The sequence below is a fragment of the Orbicella faveolata genome, unplaced genomic scaffold, assembly GCF_042242905.1.
Source record: "Orbicella faveolata isolate gen_17 unplaced genomic scaffold, um_ofav_v1 contig_26, whole genome shotgun sequence".
NCBI classification, from domain to species: Eukaryota; Metazoa; Cnidaria; class Anthozoa; order Scleractinia; family Merulinidae; genus Orbicella; species Orbicella faveolata.
In genome coordinates this window covers 279,443-302,454 of record NW_028301554.1, presented here as the reverse complement: position 1 = coordinate 302,454, position 23,012 = coordinate 279,443, and the positions used below count along the sequence as shown (strand labels likewise).

General features: G+C 36.8%; 2 long non-coding RNA genes across 3 annotated transcripts; one reads left to right on the top strand and one right to left on the bottom strand.

Moving 5' to 3' along the window:
- Positions 1 to 866: 866 nt before the first annotated feature.
- LOC110068803 (uncharacterized) lies at positions 867 to 9,653 on the top strand. Its single transcript, XR_016208989.1, has 4 exons — positions 867 to 1,053; positions 1,165 to 1,225; positions 2,225 to 2,284; positions 3,658 to 9,653. It is a non-coding gene; the product is annotated as an uncharacterized LOC110068803 (long non-coding RNA).
- LOC110068824 (uncharacterized) lies at positions 9,590 to 21,119 on the bottom strand. Of its 2 annotated transcripts, none has more exons than XR_016208991.1 (6): positions 20,618 to 21,119; positions 19,328 to 19,451; positions 17,739 to 17,847; positions 16,855 to 16,967; positions 16,388 to 16,477; positions 9,590 to 15,334 (listed from the first exon to the last, which is right to left on the bottom strand). It is a non-coding gene; the product is annotated as an uncharacterized LOC110068824 (long non-coding RNA). The 2 variants fall into 2 exon arrangements; XR_016208990.1 differs by lacking the exon at positions 9,590 to 15,334 and adding an exon at positions 15,884 to 15,977.
- Positions 21,120 to 23,012: the final 1,893 nt, after the last annotated feature.

Sequence of the window (23,012 nt, the reverse complement as noted above, 5' to 3'; positions counted from 1 at the left end):
ACTCTCTGTGTTATGGTGTTATCGACCAGGAACATGGTCAATATGGACTGCGAGGAATGCGACGCGAATCTGCTCACACATGCGCAAATTTTCACCCATTTTAAACCAGTTCGCAGTACTGTAGTAGATTCTATTGAATTGCGTTTCAAGCTGTTTCTTTTGAACGTTTTGTTAAACCGAATTTATGGGTGAAATTCTAGCGATCTCGTGATTAGTGTTTCCTCTTGCGGAGTTGTCTAGTTAACTAGATCCCCTTCAACTTTTCTTTGTCCTAAGATCACCTGCGATCATCTTACACTCTCTTTTCCTGGATCGAGGGAGAGATAGCCTCCCGGGGTGCTCCCCTGTGTAAGGTATATGGTTATGGGGCCTCAGAGGGTATATAGTTTTGAAGCCATTCTGGTCTGAATTTGACCATTTTGGTCTGAAAAAATGTTTGCACACTCCGGTCAGTCCACGCTCCTCTTTTCCGGCTAGCGAGGGAGAGTAGCCCCTCGCGGGTAGCTATAGAGTTATTGGGCCTCAAAGCGTATAGTTCTGAAACCATTTTGGTCTGAAAACTGTTTGCGCACTTTGGTCAATAATTAGGAATAAAGAACCTATTTCAAGTTAAGCTGGCTTATGATTAGTATAATTCACATGACTCTTTATAATTTTTTTCTGTCTGAACCAAGGCACTTGCTAAATAAGGCCTTTTCTGAAAATAGCACGATATCTTTTACCAAGAGAAGAACTCTCGCGTGTTTTGCCATCACGGGCTAACAAAAAGTCAAGCTATTTTACATGTGCTAAAATGCTTAATGGCTGACTACCTATAAATTTCCTGCCAGTAGGTACTAAGTCGGAGGTCTTGTCCGGTCACAACAGTCCACAACTAAGATATCAATCCGTTAAGGCGTGAATGGTCATGAATGAAAGTGGATTAACGCAACAACGACTCGCGCGGGTAACGCGCGAGGTGAGTGAACTCTCCCAGCATTCTTTGCAAAACAGTTCGTCCATGTTTTTGAACCGCGAAAGTTGAACGAGGCTGAAAAAAAGGCATGCATAAAGGTTAATTTGGTCTTATTTATTGTATATTTAGCACATTTCGTTATAGTGCTCTCATGCTTTGTTCGTATAGAGGACTTTATGCTTATCGCAGTGTACCTGTTGTATATTCAGGGGAAGAACTTCGCTGGGAGTTGGAGAGCTTTGTTGGCGAGCGATTGAACTCGGATTGCAGGTAAGCTTTATGGACAAACAAAATATATTTGATTTATTTAGATTGTTAACTGTAGTAAGATGTATTTCTTTCCATTTGATCGGGTCTCAGCTAGCTTTTTTAACTTCGTTTTGTATGAAACATCATCATGTATGTTGTGATTGTCAGTACCCCCCCGACACAGTATTTTCGCCACAGAGATGTTCTATGGTCTCCAACTTCTTTTCTCAAAAATTGCATAAGGGAGGATCTAGTTTAGCATCTTGTTTGTATATAAGATCCTGTTTAATATTTTATAATGAAATTCTCTTATTTTAGTATCCAGTGTTGTTTTGAAGGGCAGTAGATATATCTTTTTCTTACTGGAATGTGTGCATGCTGAAAGCTTCCTTATATTTCGTTTGCGCTATTGGTATACTGGATATCTTAGAAACAAAACTGTCATATAATGACTTCAATTGAAGATTTTGGAAATTGACTTCTTTCCCATCAATACATAAATTGACATCAGTTTGGATAAGATCACGAGTTTGTGAGGAGATTTTTATTGTCTTTAATATTTTGTGCCATTCTTCCGGAAAGCATTGAAGAGACTGAAAAGTAGAAAATGTTCAACTGCGAGAGAGCTGAGTATAATGGTTGAATAGATTTTTTACCACAATTGCTGCTAATCTTGTAACCTGATTGGCTAATATGCTGTTGTCAATAAGAGTTCAGACAACGCTGCTCTGGTCAATGTGTTGCAAAATGCCTTTTTCAGCTTGCGCTTTGAAAAAACATTTTCTTTGACGTTGATATTGTGGTAAAAAACAAATCTAAATGTAGTTTAGCGTTGTCTGTACTCTTATCAACAATGATATGTGTCATCACAGTGGCCAAAATTGTTGTGAACCCACTCGGGTGCACCTTGTGAGTCCACAACATTTTGACCACTGTGATGATGCATATCATTGTTGATAAGTGTACATCTACAAACCAGAGTAAACCACATTTGATTTGTTAATTTGCCTTTCTTGAAAGATAAAGTGGCAGTCAGTGAGTCTTCCCTTTGCAGTTGGAGGAGGAAGTGCTGGTGATTGAGTACAGTATTGTAAATTGTTTTGCATGTGACCTTTTCGATTGCAAGTGGTACATATTCAGTTGATGGTAGAAGACATTCCTGCTTTAGCATAGTTCTCCATTTATGTGGTATTGCAGATAGAAGGCTGTAATACGTACAATGTATGGGTTATTGACCAAGTGTGAGGTCAAGATGGCGAGTCGAGGTCCATAAACTCGCAAAAAAAGAATGAGGCCAATATCCAGCAATCTTGACCGAACAAGCTCGGTCAATAAAGGATTTATGTGGCTTTCGCGTATATTTTCCTTGCGGGACACGGCGGGTAGTCCCGAGTGGGCAAGATAGCTCCATCTTGCCTGCTCGCGTAGCCAATCACAGCGCAGGATTTGATTCATCTTGCCCTCTCACAGAGCTGGCCATATAATAATGTAGAAAATTACTCTGGACGTTGTATTTCTGCATGAAAGTTTTAAAAGGCATCAAGGTGTTACTTTCCTTGTTGAAAAGGCACAAGAGATTTTCAATGCCGACTTTTTTCCAACCAGGGAAAAAAAAAACAGATGACTTGTTTACTCGAATAACCTGATTATTCCATGTTATTTGATTTGACATTATTAATTTTTTTGTCAGATTATATCTCGATAGAATTTTGGTAAGTTTTCATTCAGGGGTAGATATTGAATGTCATAATTACACTAGAAAAGAAGGTTGCCGTCAACGTTGGAATGTAAGGATCGTGGGAAAAATTTCCATGCACTTTTATCATTAGCACACAAGTGCTTTACCCAGACTGTCTAATGCCTTATCGAATAATGTAAAATCTAACATATTAAGTCCCCCCTTGTTCTTATTTTTAATATTATAGTCAAGTTTTTTTAGTTTTGGATTCTTGTACTTCTACATGTACACCTTATGTTTACTTCATCGGTAAACCATTTTGGAGTGTCTAACACACTGCAGATAAAAGTTAGTTTGGATATTGCCAATGTTTTGACTACGTTTGCTCTTCCATATAGATATGTCTTGAGACCTTCAAATGTTGAGTGTCTTTTTAAGTTTAGGCAACTTTTCAAAGAAGCTTTTTTTAGTGGTAAGATCATCGTCATATGAAAAATATACACCCGAGGTGTAAACAGGCTCATCGCTTGATTTTAGATTTAGAATAGATTCTTTTCTCTGATGTAATGATTCCAGCCAAAGTACTTCTGATTTAGATTGCTTTATTCAGAGACCAGAACAGTTTTCAAATTGTTGTAGCAGCCTATGACCAGACCAAAATATCTTTAACAAAAACAGTTATATCATCAGCATATTTCACTTAGTGTTACAGTATACCACTAAACTATAAACATTTGTACAGTATCTAAATTTTTCTATTTCTTCTTTTGAACAGCTGAAGACAAAATACCTCAGGACAAGACAGGAGGAGGACATTATCCATAAGCTTATTCTAGAATAATGATTTTTTTTTTTGCAATCCAGGACCAGGTAAACACTTGTGTTTTTATGCAATGATCAAATCAAAACTTAACCTGGTTCCTTCAGGGAATTCCCTAAGGACACCTCTACAGGTTACCCCAAGTCATCAAATTCTAGGGCAGAAAAATATTAAAATGCACCACTTTTTTTCCTTTTTTAAATGATGCACTGTTCTTATAGGTTGCCACAGGTCAGGATCCAAAATAGCCAGGGAATTTTTAATTTTTCAAAATAAGAGAAAATTCAGGGAATAAATGGAGAAAATGGGAAGGTTCCTTTTGTATACCTTGGAAAAAAAACTAGACCAAACTACAGAACTAACTCCATTCAAATTAACACCTATCCTTGGCTTGCATGTGATGTCATCATTTTCTAAAATCTAAAACTAAGGAGCCACCAAAGTTTTTATGCTCATCAGGCATAAGAGGGGGTTAATTCACATCTGTTTACAACTTTCAGCTCAGTAGCTTGCTTCGTCTGGAAACCAGCACATTTTGAATTTCAGAGTTATGGTGGTGCGTGACATAAAGCTACGAAGGCGTTTGTAAAAAAATATATACTTATCTCGTGATTTTTAGCCCATTCAGAAGTTAAAGTGTTAGGAAAAGTGTTTATGTAAATGCTTGTTTGTTCAGCACAGATAATCAGTTGCCTAGATAGACAAAGTAAGTTCCAGATGTTTGCACTATTTTCTGGCTGCCATGTTGGTGTCCTACAGAGGTGCATCAACATGGCGGCTCCATACCGGGCTCTGTAAATTTGTACAAAATATTTCAATGAATATCTGAAGTTTAGGAGAACATACAGACTTAAAACTTGGAGAAGTGTCTTCTTTACCAATCTCTTATAACATCACAATTTCTTAACTTTATCCACCAAATGGTTTTCAAATTATTTTTTTATTGGATGACAGTGCAAGCCAAGAATAGTACAACACACTTTCAACAAATGACCACCAAACTTACTAAGAACAGACACTACTCAACTTATACCAACAACTACTTGCACCTACAGTAGTTACTACAGTATTTCTTGACCTCAACAGAACTCACATGGTGCTCTTCAACCAGCCTCAACACAAACTTCACCAAAAATGAACCAGGTGAATCAGACCATAACTGATCAGTCACTGATTACTACCCTTTTCATAATGACTTGACAGGTTCTCAAAGCATCAGTCCTTTCACATTAGACAAACTACTTCAGGAAACTTGTCCACTTTTTTTCTTTGTGGTTGGGCACCACAGAATGGGACAGAGTGACTTCCTCAATCCTCTTCCCACACCCTTACCCCCCACTCTCCAAACTTGTTGTGATTCACTATTATTTCCCAGAGTTCCCCCAGTTAAGGGTTAGTTTTGAGTTGATCATTGCATTCCTTGATGTCAACCAAGTTCTGCTTTTAATTTTGAAATACCACAGACATGTAAATAATTTTAAATGCTTTCATTGGCTCCAAAAGTAAATTAGTTTTTAAAGTGGATAACATTTCATTTGGTTATATTTTATGTTTTTACTGTATTTCCTCCTATAAACCCCTGTTGGACTTCCTGATTTTTGCCCATACATGTATGTAAGAAAGGGAAAAAAAATGTAAGAAGGGGAAGCTCTTTGGAAGAAGGGCTTAACAGTAATATACTGTACATGTAGCATGTCAAAACTGAAATTTGTAGGTTGAAAAGGAGAGTTGGAAAGACCTCCTTATTAGAATGGAGACTCAATGTAATCAATACTTCCAATTCAAAGTTCGGGGATTGTACAAAACAATCAGATAATCTGTACTTATCATTGACACCACCAGGAACTTCTGTTCTTTTTGACCTCATCTTGAAGGGCTTAGAAATTTATGGCTAGAGAGTGCTGAGCTGCTGGTTCACTGCCACACTGTTAGTAATAAATTATGATCACCCGCCATATGGTTCAAAACAGGAAAATGAAAGTGATTGGGTTAAGGGATACTGGACTCTGCATACATGTACCCCTGATTGGTTTTCCCATTCTAGACAACACCCTGCCATTGAGATCATTACAGTCAAAAATAGATTGGCATGGGAGTAATTTGGGGGAGGGGAGAAGCTTATTACAACATGGTAATCTTGTACATAGATCTGTACATTGTATTCTTTCTTGCCCTAAGAAAAAAACTACAAAACTTCAATTTCAGTAGTTGAAGGGTTGCAGATAAACTTTACGACAGGTTGTCAAGAAGGAATTCCATGGATGGGTCAATAAATCCTTCACACAGTGGGAGGGGGGGCACTGGAGGGTATAATTCTGCTTTTATTCCTGATAGGGTTACTGAATGTTCATCATGTAAAAATAAATGGGCAGGTTGGACTCTTAACAGAGGAAGGGGGCCAACTGAGGAAATACAGTATTTTTTCATGAGTGTGAGAACACTTCTGAAAGTAGATGACTTATCAGTTCATTCATTCTTGTTCGACATTTGCATGTATATTTAAAAATATTTCTGCAGTCCAATTGTAAAGAAAAATTTTTTCCCAAAAATTTCCTTTCTAAGTAGTGTAAAATGAAGCTCAGCATCAGAAGTCAAGGTTTTTTTTTTCAACTTAAAAAGAAGGTCACTCCAAAAAACCCTTTCTTTTTGTCTTCGCCTATAGCAAGTAAACATTCCGGCTTTTCCTTTTGCTGAAGTTTCAGCCTCTGAAGTGCCTACTATCCTACTATCCTACTATAGAAATTTGTCTCGAAAAAAGTGACTATGGGGGCCACCGTTTTGAAACTGTACTTGGCAGCCAGGCCGTGTTTATGTGACTTCATTCTGTCTGACTTGAAATTGGCAGGAAGTCCTGTGAGAGAAACCTGCAACTGACTTGCATCACAAAGTCAGCAAGATATATTTGCACTTCACTATCTTCAATGCTATCATTTTGGAGTCTGAAACATGTTTGGCTCAAAATAATATGGTTCAAGAGCAGCCATAACCCAGAGTGGTAATTAAAAGGCTTGTCGGAAGCCAACTGGACAAAACCTCTTGGACAGAATGATGCAATGAAAATGTGGCCTGGCTGCTGAGTACTGTTCAAAATTTTCTTTAACCATTTAAAAACAACAAACAACAAGAGACTTCATTCTGTGGTCAAATGAATTTTTATTTACATGCTGAACAAAAACTCTGCTGTTGTGACCACAGTGTCTTGATAAATTAATTGCTAAAAAAGTGAATATAATTTGGCAAATTGATAACAGAGTAACTGCTAAATTAAAGACTCCTTATCAAAACATTTAAAGGACTGATTTTTTTTAGCAGTGGTTGTTACAGTTGATAACTAGAATAAAATTATCTAGTAAGTAGTATTATTACTCTCTGAAAAGCTTCTTTAGAAATTCTATGGCTTGCCTGTAATTTGTTTTGAAGAATTCTTTGTTTATGTTTATTCACATTATTATTCACATTCTTCTCTGAGGTGTTATCCACTTTCAACAAATTTATTTAGAATGCATGTTACTGTTTGCGATGTCTGGTAGTTTACATTTGATTTCTGTTTGGCTATGCATGTCTGTGGTATTTGTAGTTGCTCTACAGTGGCCCATTGGTACAAATATGACTTCACCATTCAATTTTGTATCTTAACACTTATCCCTACAGCATGAGTTTGAAAACAATACATTTTGCAAGTTACCCAAATCTGCAAAATACTTGGAGAATATGACAACTGGCAGTGAAAAAGTTTGAAACATTTTGTTTTGTTCAATATGTTAGTCACAAGTTAAGTGCAATGTGCAAGCTAAGTGTCAAATTGAATTGTTGATTAAGTAAAAAAAAAAAAAAGTAACTGCACGTTGGTATTCAAAACTTCTACAGGGCAGGGGGACAAGTGTTTTCAAGTTCCAAACTGTCAATTGTGTATCACCTCAATCAAAGAGATTTAGTTTCGATTTTTCTACCGAATTCCAATTACTTTGACAATAACGCATTATCAAAATGAATTATTGATCAACAGAAAATGAACATGGTGATTTCACTTTGCTCTTCAATGGTTTTATCGCAGACATTTTATGGAGTTCAAAATAGTTGCGAGATTTCAAAAAAGATTTAATTTTCATTTCTGCCAAACTCTCATTACTTTGACTATGCAGATTTATTACAATAAATTGTCGATAAAAATTGGGATTTCACACTGTGATTCAGATATTTCATTTCTTTTAAAAAAACTTAACCCATAACTTTGTTGAACTTTTGCTGAAGGGATAACTACAAAATAGATGTCAATTACCGGTTCTATTTATTAATCCCTTTTTAAATTAGGCTATGAAGTATTGGTTGTTTTATGATCTAGAACTCGCAAAAAATCCGTGAAAATAATTACACCCCATTTCGGTTGTGTTTTAAGTGAAGTCTCCTGACAAAATAATATGAGCCACTGTAAAGTTAGTGATATGAGGGTACAAGGATGTCGCTGCTGAAATGCAATGTACGTTATAAAGCTCTCAGAACCACAAAGACGCACTACTTGAGGAAATAGCTGTCTCTACATTTCGATGCAATATAATCTTGAAGTCATATTAACAGATTCTCTTGAAATATTGCAATATTCTTTATTGTAAATTTACACTTACAGAGAAAAATTTTAAAAAAGGCACTTGATTTTCTTGAGAATTTAGCCTTCTCTAAATTTGGATACAATTTAATTTGTAATTCATGTTAAAATATTTTCTTAAAATACTACAAAATTCTTGAAATTATTTGAATATTTACTATTAAAAAAAAAAGAAAAAATGCTTATAATTTCCTTGAGGATGTACCCGTCGCTTAAGTTGGATATTTTTTAATCTTTAACTCATGTTTGACAAATTGTCTTGAAATATTGCAAAATTCTTAAAATTACTTGGAAATTTACTATCGCAATTTAAAATTGCATTTAATTATCCAGTTGGTGTTTTTGTAATCCCGTTGGTAGTGCGTCTTTGTGTTTAATACCTCATTTCATTGCTGTATTTGTAAGACAAATTGTGCTTAGTTGCTCAGTTTCGAAAATGGCTTGTTCGGATAAATTTTTCTCGGGGCCAACGTTTTTGATGTCAGCATCCAACAAAAAAATCATTGTCGGGTAGCGCGCGTTTTTACTGAATTAGCATTTTATTTTATTGCTGGGTTTGTTGTTTAAGGAGTTACAGTGAGTTACAGGTTCTTATCTCGCACATTCTATTTCATTTCAATCGCCCGTGCTTTTATTTAAAGGCAGCCGATGTTACGCAAATTATAGCGTGACGTGCAAAGACTTGCGTCACGCTTACGTAAAGACGTTCTGTGACAGCTACGCAAGGTGTGAATAGGGAAGGGCAAACTTATTTTGTAAGTCGACTTCTTGAGCAACTAAGTACAGTTTGCAACTCGCAAATACTACAGCGAAAACACGATAGAGGTACAAAGAGAGTTTTATGACAGACATTATTTTAAGTAGTGGTTTTCTTAAAAGCAGAACTTGGTTTGTGTTCCTGTTATTCAGTGCAATCTTTCACGCAACTAGTCTTGTAATGTTTTCGAAGGCGGCGTGACAGGTGCGTTGTATGAAACATTGGGTTGTTTAGCATACCGGGTAACGGGCAGACCTCATGCGAAACAATTGCTACAGCGGTTGGAGAAAGTTGGAACTTAGTTCTACTCTCTGTAACCTTTGAAGCGACTTGTTTTGCAAACGTTTGCCCGTTGCACGTTGTGTTGTAGGACTTAATGTTTCATGTCACTTGTCACGCCGTTTTCGAGACGATTGCGGGACAAGTTGCGGGACAGATTACACTGTATATCAGGACTTAGTCATGGACGCAAGTGTTTACCTGGTCAGTTATGATGGATTGCGGGTAAAAATAACAACACACGAAACTGTCTCTTTGTCTCTTTATTTGCGCTTTCATTGTGTTAAAAAAAATAAAAAAATATCTAGCCGATCTTGTCCCTGCTTTTTGGGTTGTTTTCACTCTGTTCTGAGTTGAAGTGTTTCTTTTGTTCCTCATTAATATTCCAACTTTAAAATCCTGGTTTGTTTATCTGTTCCGCCATTTTTGATGTCGACACTTGACCACTTTAATGATATGGCCGTTTGCTATCAAGTGGAGATGGCATAATGAGGGAAGTGAGAGTTTGCTCCCCATGCCTCCTCGGTTTCACTCAACCACGTCATAATACCACACCATTTGAATTGGAATTTTTATTAGCTTTGAGAGCCGTAAGTAATGCGCGAAAAGGTTAATGCCAAAATAGTAAAATTTAAGATGCGTGTTCCAAGCACTGCATCTAGAAATTTCCTTTGGAAGGACAAGAAAAACGGAAGTGCTAATGTACAAGTCATGTTTAGTAATTCCCATGGATGCCAAGAAAAGAATCCAACGCAAAAAATCCTTGATCTGACTCGCCGACCAAACCTCCTGCTGACTGTTCTCCCACAAACTTCACCAAAAGAACACAAGTCATTTGAAACTCTACCGCCCAAGCTGATACAAGTTTAGGAATTTTTGGTTATGTGTAAATAAGATCAAAGTTAAAGCGATAAAAGATTAGTAATTTGTTTTCAGGTTTAAGCGTATTTTGCTTAGGTAAATAAACACTAATGCGAAAGGAAACGGGCGATTTTCGTCCGTTCACATCACCTAGAATTGCGTTAAGTTTGTTTTGATATCTAATTTCAGTTATTTAAAATCGATCGAGTCTAATTTGTACATAAAAAATCCAAATATTCTTTGAAAGAATCGTAGTTTAAATATTCATAGTAAATCTTATTAAATATTCACAGTTAAATTCGTCCTAAAAATGCAAACACGGTGGAATTTTGAAATTGATTTGTGCTTTTGTTATTGTTAATTTTGGCTTTAAATAACATTAAACAACTAAGAATCCTCGGAAACTTCGGGCAGTAAGTCGGAAGAGTCGACGTAAACCGAGCGGCAAAATCGACCCGACGTAAGGTTTTACCGCTCGGTTTACGTCGTCTCGTCACGATTAACTGCCGCTGCATCTCCGAGGATAAGAACGAAGTTGAACAAGTATTAGAAAAAACGATGGGAAACGTTTCTTAGGTTTAGTCGGTTTAGGACGTAAAGATAAACAATTGGCCAACGAAATTAAAGAAAAAAACCCCGAACCATATACTTGGTTTTAGAAGTTGAATTTATAGTTTTGGAATGCAATATAATTAACAATTAGACCCGTAGCCCGCAAGAGATACGGGTCAATAGCCTATTGACCCGTGGCCCTTGAGGGCGAAGGGTCTAATTCTTTTAGTATCACCCAACTAGTCGGACAGAAAAGGCAATAATAAAGTTAGCCAATGCAAGTTGAAGAAAGATTTATTTGGGAATAAGACGAAAGAAAGCGTCACGCTCGATTATGCCAATTTCGCTACTCGAGGGCTATTACTAATAGTCCTCTAGTAGCGTAGCCAATTAAAATACAGGATTTGCATTAGTCCACTAGTTGGGTGATACTTATGAAAATTACCTTACAGTTATGTACGTAGTCAAAAAATATAGTTTCCGCGGTAAATTTCAGGTTTTGGAAATAAAAATGAGCAACTGGCCTAAGTTTAGTGAAAAAAAATAAATTAAATACCAAGTTCAAGATTAACTAAGTTAAAAGAAGACAAGATAAATAATAGGCGTACAAAATTCATATCGAACTATGGATATGTTTGGTTACAAAAAAACGTTTACGAGGTTAGTTAAACGTTTTGGAAGTCAAAATGAACAATTGGCCTACGTTTTGAACTTTGATCACGGAAAATGTAACTATATGTTTAGTAGCTAGGACTAAAATTTCCCCCAAACGAAGCCTCCTTCATAGGCGTTATTCGTATCGTCACACAACACTCCAGGAAGAAGTGTTGCGTGACAACTCAAGTAACATCAGCGCAGGAGCCTTCTTTTGAGTTCTTTTAGGTTAACTAATTCCTGGAGTTAATCAGAAAAAAAGGCCTAAGTTTTAATTCGAGATAATTGTAATTTATATTTTAAGCGGTTAATGCTCTTAATTTTTCTCTGAAGTGTGGACTGATAGTGTTAATAAATTCTGTTCTTAAGATAATTGTGACTAATTAAGTTTTACTCGATACCTAATTTGTTGTTGTTTTCGTAATTTAAACGAAAAGAAAATTATTATTTTTAATTAAGAAAAGCCCTAAACGAGAATCAGCTCTTCCAGAAGAATCCCAGATGATTAACAGCTCAATCTAGTGTTGCTTGTGAAATTCCAGTCAAGCCAGATCAGTGACCTTCATTGTTGAAAACTAACCCTGACATCCTGGAAATGTACTACCCATGACCTGCACTAAAGCACAACTATTTTACGTCCTCAACAACAAAAAAAATTCTAGATACACTGATTGAGAACAAACATCTTTCAAGCCAATTGGAATAAAGGTGTGGTTTTCTGACGTAGTCAAGTAAAGCCGAAAAGACATGAAAAGCAAACTCTCACCTTCCCCCATGATGCCTTTTCCACTTGAGAGCAAACGACCACACCATCAAAGTGTCCAAGTGCCTCCATCAAAAATGAGCGGAACAGATAAACTCACCACGATTTCTCAGTTGGAATATTGCAGAGGAACGTCAGAAACACCGTCCTCAGAGCAAGAGTTTCCACAACCCTGCAGGGACGTAGATCGGCTAGATTTAAATCTGACCATTTGTGTTGTGTGCGGGTGTATGGGCCATCTCAGTTCCTGAAAATAATCTAAAATATACTAAGTTCAGTGGAAAATATAAAATCCACAAAGAAAAAAACTAACAAGCTCATTAGCACAGTAAAAAAAAACTATTCACTTGAGTTAAAAAGAACTTAATAAACCCTAACTAACTAGGATTAAAAAGCCTCATTCCCTAAGTGGTTTTGAACTACTGAAAACTACTGCATCGAAACCCTAACGAAAATAACCATAAGGGTTAATTTTCTCTCTATTATACATGTACAATGATGCCAATATTATGGCTCACTAGGAACGCCCACTAGATCTGAAGAGTCTGTTCGACACTCCTGTTCTTCTGGCTATCCACACGTTTGGCCATCTTTAACACGTTAGTGTCAATGCTAATTTGAAGACCTTATGACACCAAAATTTGAGGTGTTTTCTTAGCTTAGTAATTGTTTAGTTCTGTGCTAATGAGCTTGCTGTGGCACCTTTAAACAAAGGAAGCAAAGAAATTATTTTAGAAAAACGAAGCTCAGAATTTGTCCTTTAAAACTGATCGAGTAAAACATAACTTTTCATCACAATGAATAAACTGAATAAAATTGTGAACTCCTATCGATTGGTATTGCATTCAATTATTTCTCAATCAGACAATTGAATTCATTTGAATAAATTATTTTAGCAAAACTTAAGTCAGAACTTGTCATTTAAAATTGATCATGCAAGAAATATTAATTTTGTATGACAAGGAAAACGTTACATAAAGTTGCAAAATCCTAAGCATTGATTTATAATTTCTTAATTCAACAATTGAATCTCCTATAGATAAATTATTTTGGAAAAACTTAGCCCAGTCTAATTTGTTTTTTAAAACTGATCAAGTGAGGAATAACAATTTTGTATAACACTAAATAAATTGAATAAATTTGTGAAAAGCTGCTGATTGGTATTGCATTCAATTTTAATTACTAATTTCTTGATCAGCCAGTTGAATTTACTTGCATTACCACAAAAGGATAGTTTTTGGAAGCTTCCTTTGTTCAAAGGTGATAAAAAGCAATAGTATAGTTCCAAGCACCATCATGCTATTGATCTAAACAAAACAAATAACTCAATAGTAAAAAAAAATAAAATGTTGCCTGCCCAAAGAAAATAACTGTGGTCTGTGAGAACTGACTTGGCCGATGATTTTAGAGCATGATGAGCATTGAAACTACAAAAAAAATTCAAGTAAAATATCTTCTTAAATACAAGTTTCCTATTGAGCAGCTTCTTTCCCAAGACAAAACACTTTGGATTACAAGAATGTATTTTTTTTTTACAGTAAAAACAGGAAAAATTCTTGTAAAGAAAGGTAATAAGCTTTGCACTGTGACAATGGTATTTTGAATATGATATATTTTAAAAACCAGACATCAAAATGAAGAGAACACTGAAATCATCCCTCAACCCTTAAAAGGTTTCTTATGTTAATGTTGGCATAAGATATTTCAAGTCCAGACTCAATTTAAGATTTCTGAGGAAAACCAATGGAAGTGAACAATAAAAAAATACAGATACCACAAAGCTGCTCAATAGGAATCTTGTAAGGAGAAGGAACTAGGTGTTCATGAGCAAATAAGTGGCTTCTGTGAAGTCAAATTTACTGTACGGATTGTATCTGACTGCCTTAGTGGTACACCAAAATGTCTGTACATATGCCAGAAATAAATCATCAAAAACAGATTTTCCAGTGATTGAATTTCAATTAATTTGTAGTAATAATGATTGCTATTGGCAAAATTTTCCGGCTCTAATATAATGAAAGGGAATATATTTTGGTTGCCAAATAATTATATCATTCATGGAACACGTAAAAATAAAGTCTTAGAATACCCCTAGAGAGAATTTGCAAGCAAGCCACTTATTTGTAGATGAACAACCCCACCCAACACACTGGTCAGTTCAATACTCTGTTTGTATGGGTACTAGTTACATGTGCATCAAAGTGATATTGGAATTTATGTCTGTTTAAAGCTCTTCAAATTGCAACTAGACACGTACAGTGTAAATTTAAAGGTCAGTAATTGCTATTTTAGTTATCTGCATATCCTGGGCTTTTAACCTATTAATTGAGTTACTGAGTGATTGTTTGATTGATTTAATGAGTTTGAATGATTGATTGATTGAATGATTGATTGACTGACTGAATTATCATGTGATTGTTTGATTGACTGATTGATTGATTGGTTGAGTGATTGATTGATTGAGTTATCAAGTGATTGTTTGATTGATTGATTGATTGAATGATTGATTGACTTGGGAATTTCCCTTTACCTATGATCAAAAAAGAGATCTTTGAAAAAGACAGAAAATAAATAAAGCTATTTCCCAATTTGCTCATTGACCTAAATAACAGCTGCAAAGGAGACTGCGAAGACACATGTGCACATGTAACTAGGAAATAAACAGAGAATTTTTCATCTCAATTGGCCCACAGCAATGTGTCGTCAATTTTGTTAAATTGAAATTTGGAAATATTGGTTTTTCAGGAGTGAGGGAAACCGGAGTACCCGGAGAAAAACCCTCAGGATAAGGTGCACCTAATGTTTACCTTGAGTAATCAAAGAATTTTTCATCTCAATTGTCCCACAGCAATGTGTCACCAATTTTGTTAAATTGGAATTCGCAAATATTGGTTTTTCAGGAGTGAGGGAAACTGGAGTACCCAGAGAAAAACCCTCAGGGCAAGGTGCACCGTGCCATCTCTACTGGTAATATCTCATATACCTTAATATATCTATAATTCAACTTCTGAAAGTTTGTCATCCAAGGCTTGAATTTCATCCACTGTCCTTGATCCCCAGTTGTCAATCCTCGGTCCTCAGTCCTCCGTCCTCAGTCCTATCCTTGCTCCTTGGTGCTGCGTCCTGAGTCCTGGGTCCTCTGTCCTGGGACAATGGTCCTTGCCTGCAAATCCAATATGTATGTAGTAAGTATTTTGTACAGGACGTTTGCTAAACGTGCATGAAAAGCAAATATTTTCTCTTAAAATTTTGCTTTAGCAGTCTTGAGAATTTTACAACCTCCTAAACGATTACCCAGCAAACATTTCTACCACACCAAAACAAACTAATTCCTTATGCAATCAATCAATGATGTTCCTTGATGGGATAAATGATTCTGAACCAGACATTAACTCAGAAGCTAGAGGCAACAAATTCTGAATGAGTCCAAGAAATATTATTAACCCAGGAATCAATAAGCTTGAAATGAGCAACTCAAAATGCTCTGAACTGGGTGGGGGGGCAGGGGAAGGGGGAAATCTTAATGAAATGAAGACTCCGCTCTGCTCATTAGTCTCCTTATTATGACAACATAAAAATAGATACTTTGCATATGCAGTACTTGCAAAAAATTTCAGACAACTTTAATTTTGGACAAAAAAAAAGCGTCCAGAAATATAACCATCCAAAATTTGTAACTACCTGAAATTTTAGGCATCCAAAATATTTGCACGACAGTATAAAGTATGTACTTTCTTCTTGGATGACACCACCACATGCACAATGAAGCTAGAACCTGGATTAGGATTTGCCTGTTCTTTTTATCACTGGAAAGGAAAATTTTTGTTTCTTTTATGAGAACTCAACATAATACAGATCAATTCCAGAAAATTTGCGTAAGCTACGTTCCAGCTAAGTATCCCAAAATTAAATGTCTGAAATGTTAATGTCCAAAATTTTTTTGCAAGTAATACAGTACATGTGTACCTTTGACAATTATTAAAACAAAATTAACATTTATCAAAAACATATCTCATTCACTGTAAGGTGCATATAATTTTCAAAATAATGGCTGACACCTCATAGGGATGAGTTACAGTGTATGTTTAATATCCAAACTTCCATATTAAAAACTGAACAAAACCTTTTTCTTGGAATGACATTTGAATCAGCAAAACATTGTCAATTAGTCATGATTCGGATGAAAAGGGAAATAACAATTTATAATCATACTAACCATGCTAGCGTAAAGTGTGAACTAAATCTTCCATATGGTCCAGTCTGCTGGTGTGGATTTGTGTGTTCTCGTCATGTCAGGATACAGATTCTAAAAGATAAAAGACATAAATGTATTAAGTAATGTGTTTTAGTTCTCTAGTCAATTAACCACAGTTGTTGCAATGTACAATGTAGCTTACACATAACATTAAGCAGCAGCCTTAGAATGGTATGTGCATTAGACTCTGTATGTCAATGCTGGGGATTTTACTCGTCAATGCCATTGCCCAAATGACATGATCCTGGGCAGGAAAGTTTACTTTGACTCACAGTACATGTAACTCTTTCCACCCAGGTGTATAAACAGGTTAAACCTAGTGGTTAGAATACCCAGAAAATCTAGGAAGTAACCTTGAATGGATTTCATACAATCGTGAACTGGCAGCATCCCACACAGAAGGGAGGCCTGGGGAGACATATACTAACCATGTGCATCTAGAGTGTGAACCTTATCCTCCATTTGCTTCAGTCTGCCTGAATAATATTGGCCTGTTCAGTTTCTGGTGTGGATGTTAGTGTCATGGCATGTTGCTGGAATACTGATCCGTAAAGATAAAGGACACTTTTTAGTTCACTAGTAAATTAATCACAATTATTACATGTACTGTACTGTCTTCCACATTACATACTATTAGAAACACTCCTCCTTACAAATTATTGAAAACCACTGATCCTGCTTGTGTCAATGTATGGTCATAGAGAATTACCTAGTACACTGCTAATTTCCAAAGACATGATTGTATTGTCCAGTGCATGCAGTGTAAGGAGCCCTGGTAAATATATACAAGTCATGTACCCTGCAGAAGTATAACCACCATATACATGTTGTACAGGGTCTAATGCCTCCATGCTGTAACGGTCAACACTCTAAAGGATTCAACCTTTCAATAAAAAGTTGGCATCCTCAGGATGTTTGGACTAATCTGGCTAAAAGCTGGCTCTGAGACGAGACGATTCACACTGAAATGAGGATTCCAAGATTTTGAGATCAAATCAAAAGTTTGACTGTGTCACCCAAGATTTTCAAGTTACCATTCGCAACCCCTCGTACATATTTAAATACATACTGTACATTAATTCATATTTTCAAACTCAAACACCAGGTCAAACATCACGGGCTACATGAACAGCAATTTTCCTTTTTTGATTAAGTGATGGATAGCTTGCCATCTATAAATAGCTAGCACAAAATGTTGCTATGAAGTATCCAGGTATTACAACAATTCCCACAAGTCACTAATTAATTAAGTAACCTATTAGGTACCACTCAAACATTCAAAGAAAACATAACAGTAATTCATATCACTCACCATGACTCTTAACTTTTCTGTCTCTCATTTACATTCCATCTGACTTGAGTCTGGTCTTAGACCTTCTAGCCTTCTATTTGGTTTGGATTTTTAATGTCTTGGTCAGTTCCTTTATAAAAGATAATAAAATAAATAAGCCAGTTACATGAAACCTCTCAGTATCAAAAGGCATTTAAGAGCTTGCATGTATTTAAAACAACTAGTCCAGCAGTTACTGATAGTACCTACAGAACTGGATCTACAGCAGAAATCCCTCCAGCCCCCTCCTCTCTCTCCCCCACTAGAGCACTGAAAAGTGTTCCCTTTGCTGAGAACAACAGGAATCATATTATGTTTCACTTTAGAAAACGTAATATAATTATTAATATAGATTTACATGTAGGCAAGCCTAAAAGTGGAGCTCCTGGGCCGGGTTGTTCAAAGCCTGATTAAGCTAACCCAGGATATGAGAGAATTTTGATTTGAGTTTTGTAACTTTGCAGTGAGGTTTTCTGTATATTGTTTCCAAGGCCCTATCTTTCGGGTTTGAAAAACCTCAAACTACACAAAACATAAGCAATGAAAAAATAAAATTTTGGTTAACTTTTAATTGTGGGTTAGCGTTAAACAGTTTCTGATAACCCAGCCCTGATCACAACAAGTTAACCTTGCCTGAGCCCACGATCCAATCGAAACCCAGTATGTGGTCAGCGGTCAACTTCAAAAAACATGTGACCTCGATGAGCTCTAAACTTGAGCCCACCAGGTTACTAGGTGACCTCACATAGTTTATTGACCAGAGGGCATTTTTTAGCACAGCACATTACCCTACACTAGCTATATATACTATCATAAAGTTTCAAAAGAACCAACCCCAGATGCAACTGGACTTGCCATGAACAAGACAATTAAACTAGAAGCTCAAAACTACTTGTTGCTGGAAATACATTCCAGAATTTGCTGCATGTGCCAATTAAACCCAACATTCACTGAAAGGTTTCAATGAAACACGGGTAAGGAGCAAACTTGTGGTTTGACAAACCCAGTAAATTCAATACAGTTCTACCAGCCAACATTAACTTCCTGCTTGTTTGGGTATATACATGTATTTCAGATAAATTCTCCGTAGAACCTCTGTGACTGGCAATAGCCTTTACAAAACTTTCTGCAGGTCTACACCAAAATTATTACGTCTTATTTCCTTCAAAAATTGCCAAATTTTCTTGGGCTTTTTGCTTCATGGATGCATGTCTCTTTTATCACTTCATTTCATCTTGTTGTATTGACGTGACAAGTTAATAACATTGTTTTCTCAATGCCTCATACAGTTGCACAATGACATTAGATACAGTAAAAATTAAGACTATAATGCAAATTATTATGTGAAATTCACACTGCAAAATCACTTGGTTGTCAAAGGTCATTCTCTCAATTGGTTGGTAATCCTTCTTTTTAGGTGCTCTCTTACTCTCCTGCATTCTTTTGGGTTACAGCAGATGAAGCAAGAAAAAAACCAAGGGAGGCCACTATATAGTCTTAGATTCTATGACTAGCAAACTTCAGATGAGCTTATGATCTCCAGGAATGATCTTGCTGCCAAACACACTTACCATGACTTTTAACTCTCCTGTATCTCATTCACATTCTTGACTGGCTAAATCTGAGCCTCATTTGGACACATTCTCCATTAATTTTGGGTGAGTTTATATTCCAATCTTGTCTCTCTATCAGGACCTTAAAGATGTAAAAAGAGCATTAATTTTTATCTCGTGAGGTATGACATTAAATTACTATTTAAAACTATAATTTTAAGTTACAGTAGTTACCAACTGAGGTTACTTGTACTAAGCCACAGAGTAGCAGATCTGGCAAGCAGCCCTCCAATCTCAACCCCCCCCCCCTGCACATCCCCCCCCCCCCCCACTTGCCACTGCAGTATTGAGATTCTCTTTTGAGCAGCTCTGGTCAGGGGATCTTGGATGTTAGCGCAGGTGCAGTGCGCCCCATCATAGAAGCACGTTCAAGCACCATGTACATGTGCATGTAGTTCAGTGATTTTTCAGTGGAGCTTCCTATTTTGCCTCATCTTTTTCTGCTATTGTCACCTGGTTTTTTTTTTCTGGGTCTTCAAAGTGAAATTTTCCAGCACTTGGAATCAACAAAGTGTGTTTTTTTCTTGTTTTTCTCCCAAGGAATTGACCTTTTATGGCCAGCTGTTCAACGAACAATAGTCTTGCATCATTCAAGTTTCCTGAGTCAGTTCAAAATTTCTCAGAAAGTGAAACTGTGCCATCATGCACAGCCAGAGTCATTTCCACTGCAGAACAGCCCACAGTACCAAGGAAAAGTTCAGGCAGTGTTACTTACCTGGATTTCTTGCCAGAAATTTAAATTTCGCACGCATCATTTTTACAGTAATTCCAAGTTTTTTTAAGTCTCGAAACCATAAACGTCCTTTTTAAAGTCATCTCAGGGATTTTAATAAGCCATTTGCATCAAAACGGTCCTCCAAAACTTTGGAAAACGAAAAAAAAAAAACGTCGCCATTTCCTAGCTGATCTCCAGCCACTGAACACTAATGGCTCATAGTGTTCAATGGCTCGGCCAATCAGATTATAGCATTTGCATTAGTATACTAGTAGAATTCTACTAATAGAGAGGCTAAGCATGACATTTACAGCAAACAGCAAACGACAAAAATTAAACTTTTGCCGTTGTTTTTTAGCCGTGTGTACACTTAAGCTTAACTGAGATTATTTGTATTTTCTGTCAATAGGAGATTTTTTCTATTTTCGAGTTGAATTAATTTAAGGATTAATGGAAAAGAAACCAAAGTCAGAGGCAATTTTTGCCGTTTGCCGTAACGTCATGCTTAACCTCTCTACTATGTTTTAGTTTACCTCGGCTAAGAGTCTTGCATTAACCCTAAGGAATTGCCAGGCTGTTGTCGGCGGTGAGCGTTTGTAAACGTGGTTTCTGTTTCAGTGTTTTGCAGCCGCTGCAGCTATTTTCTTTGCACCCATATCCAACCAGACGAAGGGAAATACCTTTCTAAAGTCAACTGATATCACAAAAGGCCTCTTCGTCACAGCTTCAGCGTCAAAATATGTTCGTATTATATGAACTGCCATGTATCTCGCCATGTTGGATTCTTTTTCGTTCTCAGTTTCTTTGGGTCGAAACGAACGCGTCACGCACTGTTTCACGCGGGAACTAACGCGGAATCACGTTCATCTTAGCGATGAATCATACCGCGGTCGGTAGTGGGAAAAGCAGAGCTAGGGATCTTGAGCACAAGACCAAGGACCAACCAAGTCCGGCATTTAGCGTGTCCGGCCAAAATGAAGAGTTGAACGGACACATGACCTGTTAAAGAGGAAAAATTATCTCCAGCATTGCATTGGGTTGACGTATTCTAGTCTTACGAGTAGGCAACTACTAGAAAGATAAAAGGAAACTGTACAAGAATTACTTATGAAACGATACGCCCAACAAATTAAACGCAGAACGTTGGCAATGGACCCAGCGAATGCTATTACCCAGTCTACCTACATGTATAGGGCAAAATACGCTCCCGAAGGTCAGTTACGTGTCATCCCGTATATAGAGGATATTACACGGTCGCGAGAAGATATGAATTTTATGTTCGAGTGGCAAGAACAATATCTCACGAGTGAGCTTCGCTCACTCGTGAGATATTGTTCTTGCCACGAGAACATAAAATTCATATCTTCGAGCCAACGTGTAATGTTCTTTTTATTATATGGAGAAACCAATTCAACAAAAGCAAAAGGCGGGAATCGTGAGGTCATTGAACGATACGACACTCACAAAGGTGACATACGGAAAATACGCCACTCGGGTCCTGGATGAAGCGGCGTATGGAATCTACGAGTAGTTTAGTTCCCAGTAAAACACTCTTCTCCATATAATAAACATGCATATTTGCTCTGACTTAGCGGGCCTTATGCATAGGCCCACAAAAACTTAGCTGGAGAAACGGGGAGGGAAAGGGGGAAAGACAAGTTTTGTTTTGAACACGCGTATAAAAATTTTGCCTCAACTGTCAGTACCTCTATACTAAGAAATAACTGGTTAGTTTCGTTTGGGAGTAAACTGCGTTTTAACAAGGAAAAATGAAATAGCTGATAATTGTGGAAGGCCACTTTGCGCAATATTACAGATAATAGACAACAGATGGAAAAGCCGCTTGCGAAGTTTCACATAATCAAGACAAGCTAAAAGTATCGCATGCAATATTGAAGATAGAGTACACGCCGAGGTTGAGTCCTTGAGTGTTGTTTAGACAGTTGACGCAAAAATGTGTCGCACGATGTTGTAGATAGTAAAAACACGTTACTTTTATGTTACCTTTATTACACAGGATGTAGCAGATAGCTGAGACAAGTCGTAATTGTTGCGCGCGTTTAAATTGTTTTTGCGCAATGTTGAAGATATCTGTTCTCCAAGCCGCAGCAACATGCAAACTGTATCACATTTATCAGCGTGGATAGTGAAATGCTATCACGTGAGAAGTCAATCTCTGAAAACTACGACTGCAGGGACCACTGCCAGAAAAAAAAAAAACAGCCGTGTAGGTAAAAACCATGTATCAAAGCGACTTAAATTAACGTGAATTTCAAAAATTCGCCTTAATTTCATGAAGCGTTGATGTCCTATATTAAGGTATCCACTTTATTTTAAATTTGGACAGTTGACAAAAATTAATTAAAAAAATACATCTGTTGGCAATATTGGATTTTGATGCAGATATAATGAGTCATTGAATCGGCTTACGCGCCGTCTACAAACGTACCATTCGTAAAAAATCTAACGAGCAAACGAGAGAGTAACTCAGATGCTAGACAAAGAAAGATGTATTAAAGAACAGACTTATTTCGAACTATTTTATGCTAGTTGCATGTAGTTCACCACTTTAGTTCTTCAAAATTATCTTTCCGATGTGAAATTTCGTGCAAAGTTTGAAGTTGCACTACAAAAACAATTTCTGTCAGTCGTTGCGAGCCACTCGAAATCAGACTTTTCTACAGTAAATTGAGCAGCAGATAGCGAGGAAATTCGTTAACTGTATTCCACGGAAATTCTCTCAAATACAGCAACGATCAGAGAGGTAAACTCGACTGAAACTGACATATCTTTTACTTAAAATTTAAAGTGAAAGACACACAGGATTACGCGCCATTATTATAGACAGGTTAAGCATGACGTTTACATCAAACGGCAAACGGTAAAAATGAAACTTTTTCCGTCTGTCTTCAGCTGTCTGTACTTTAG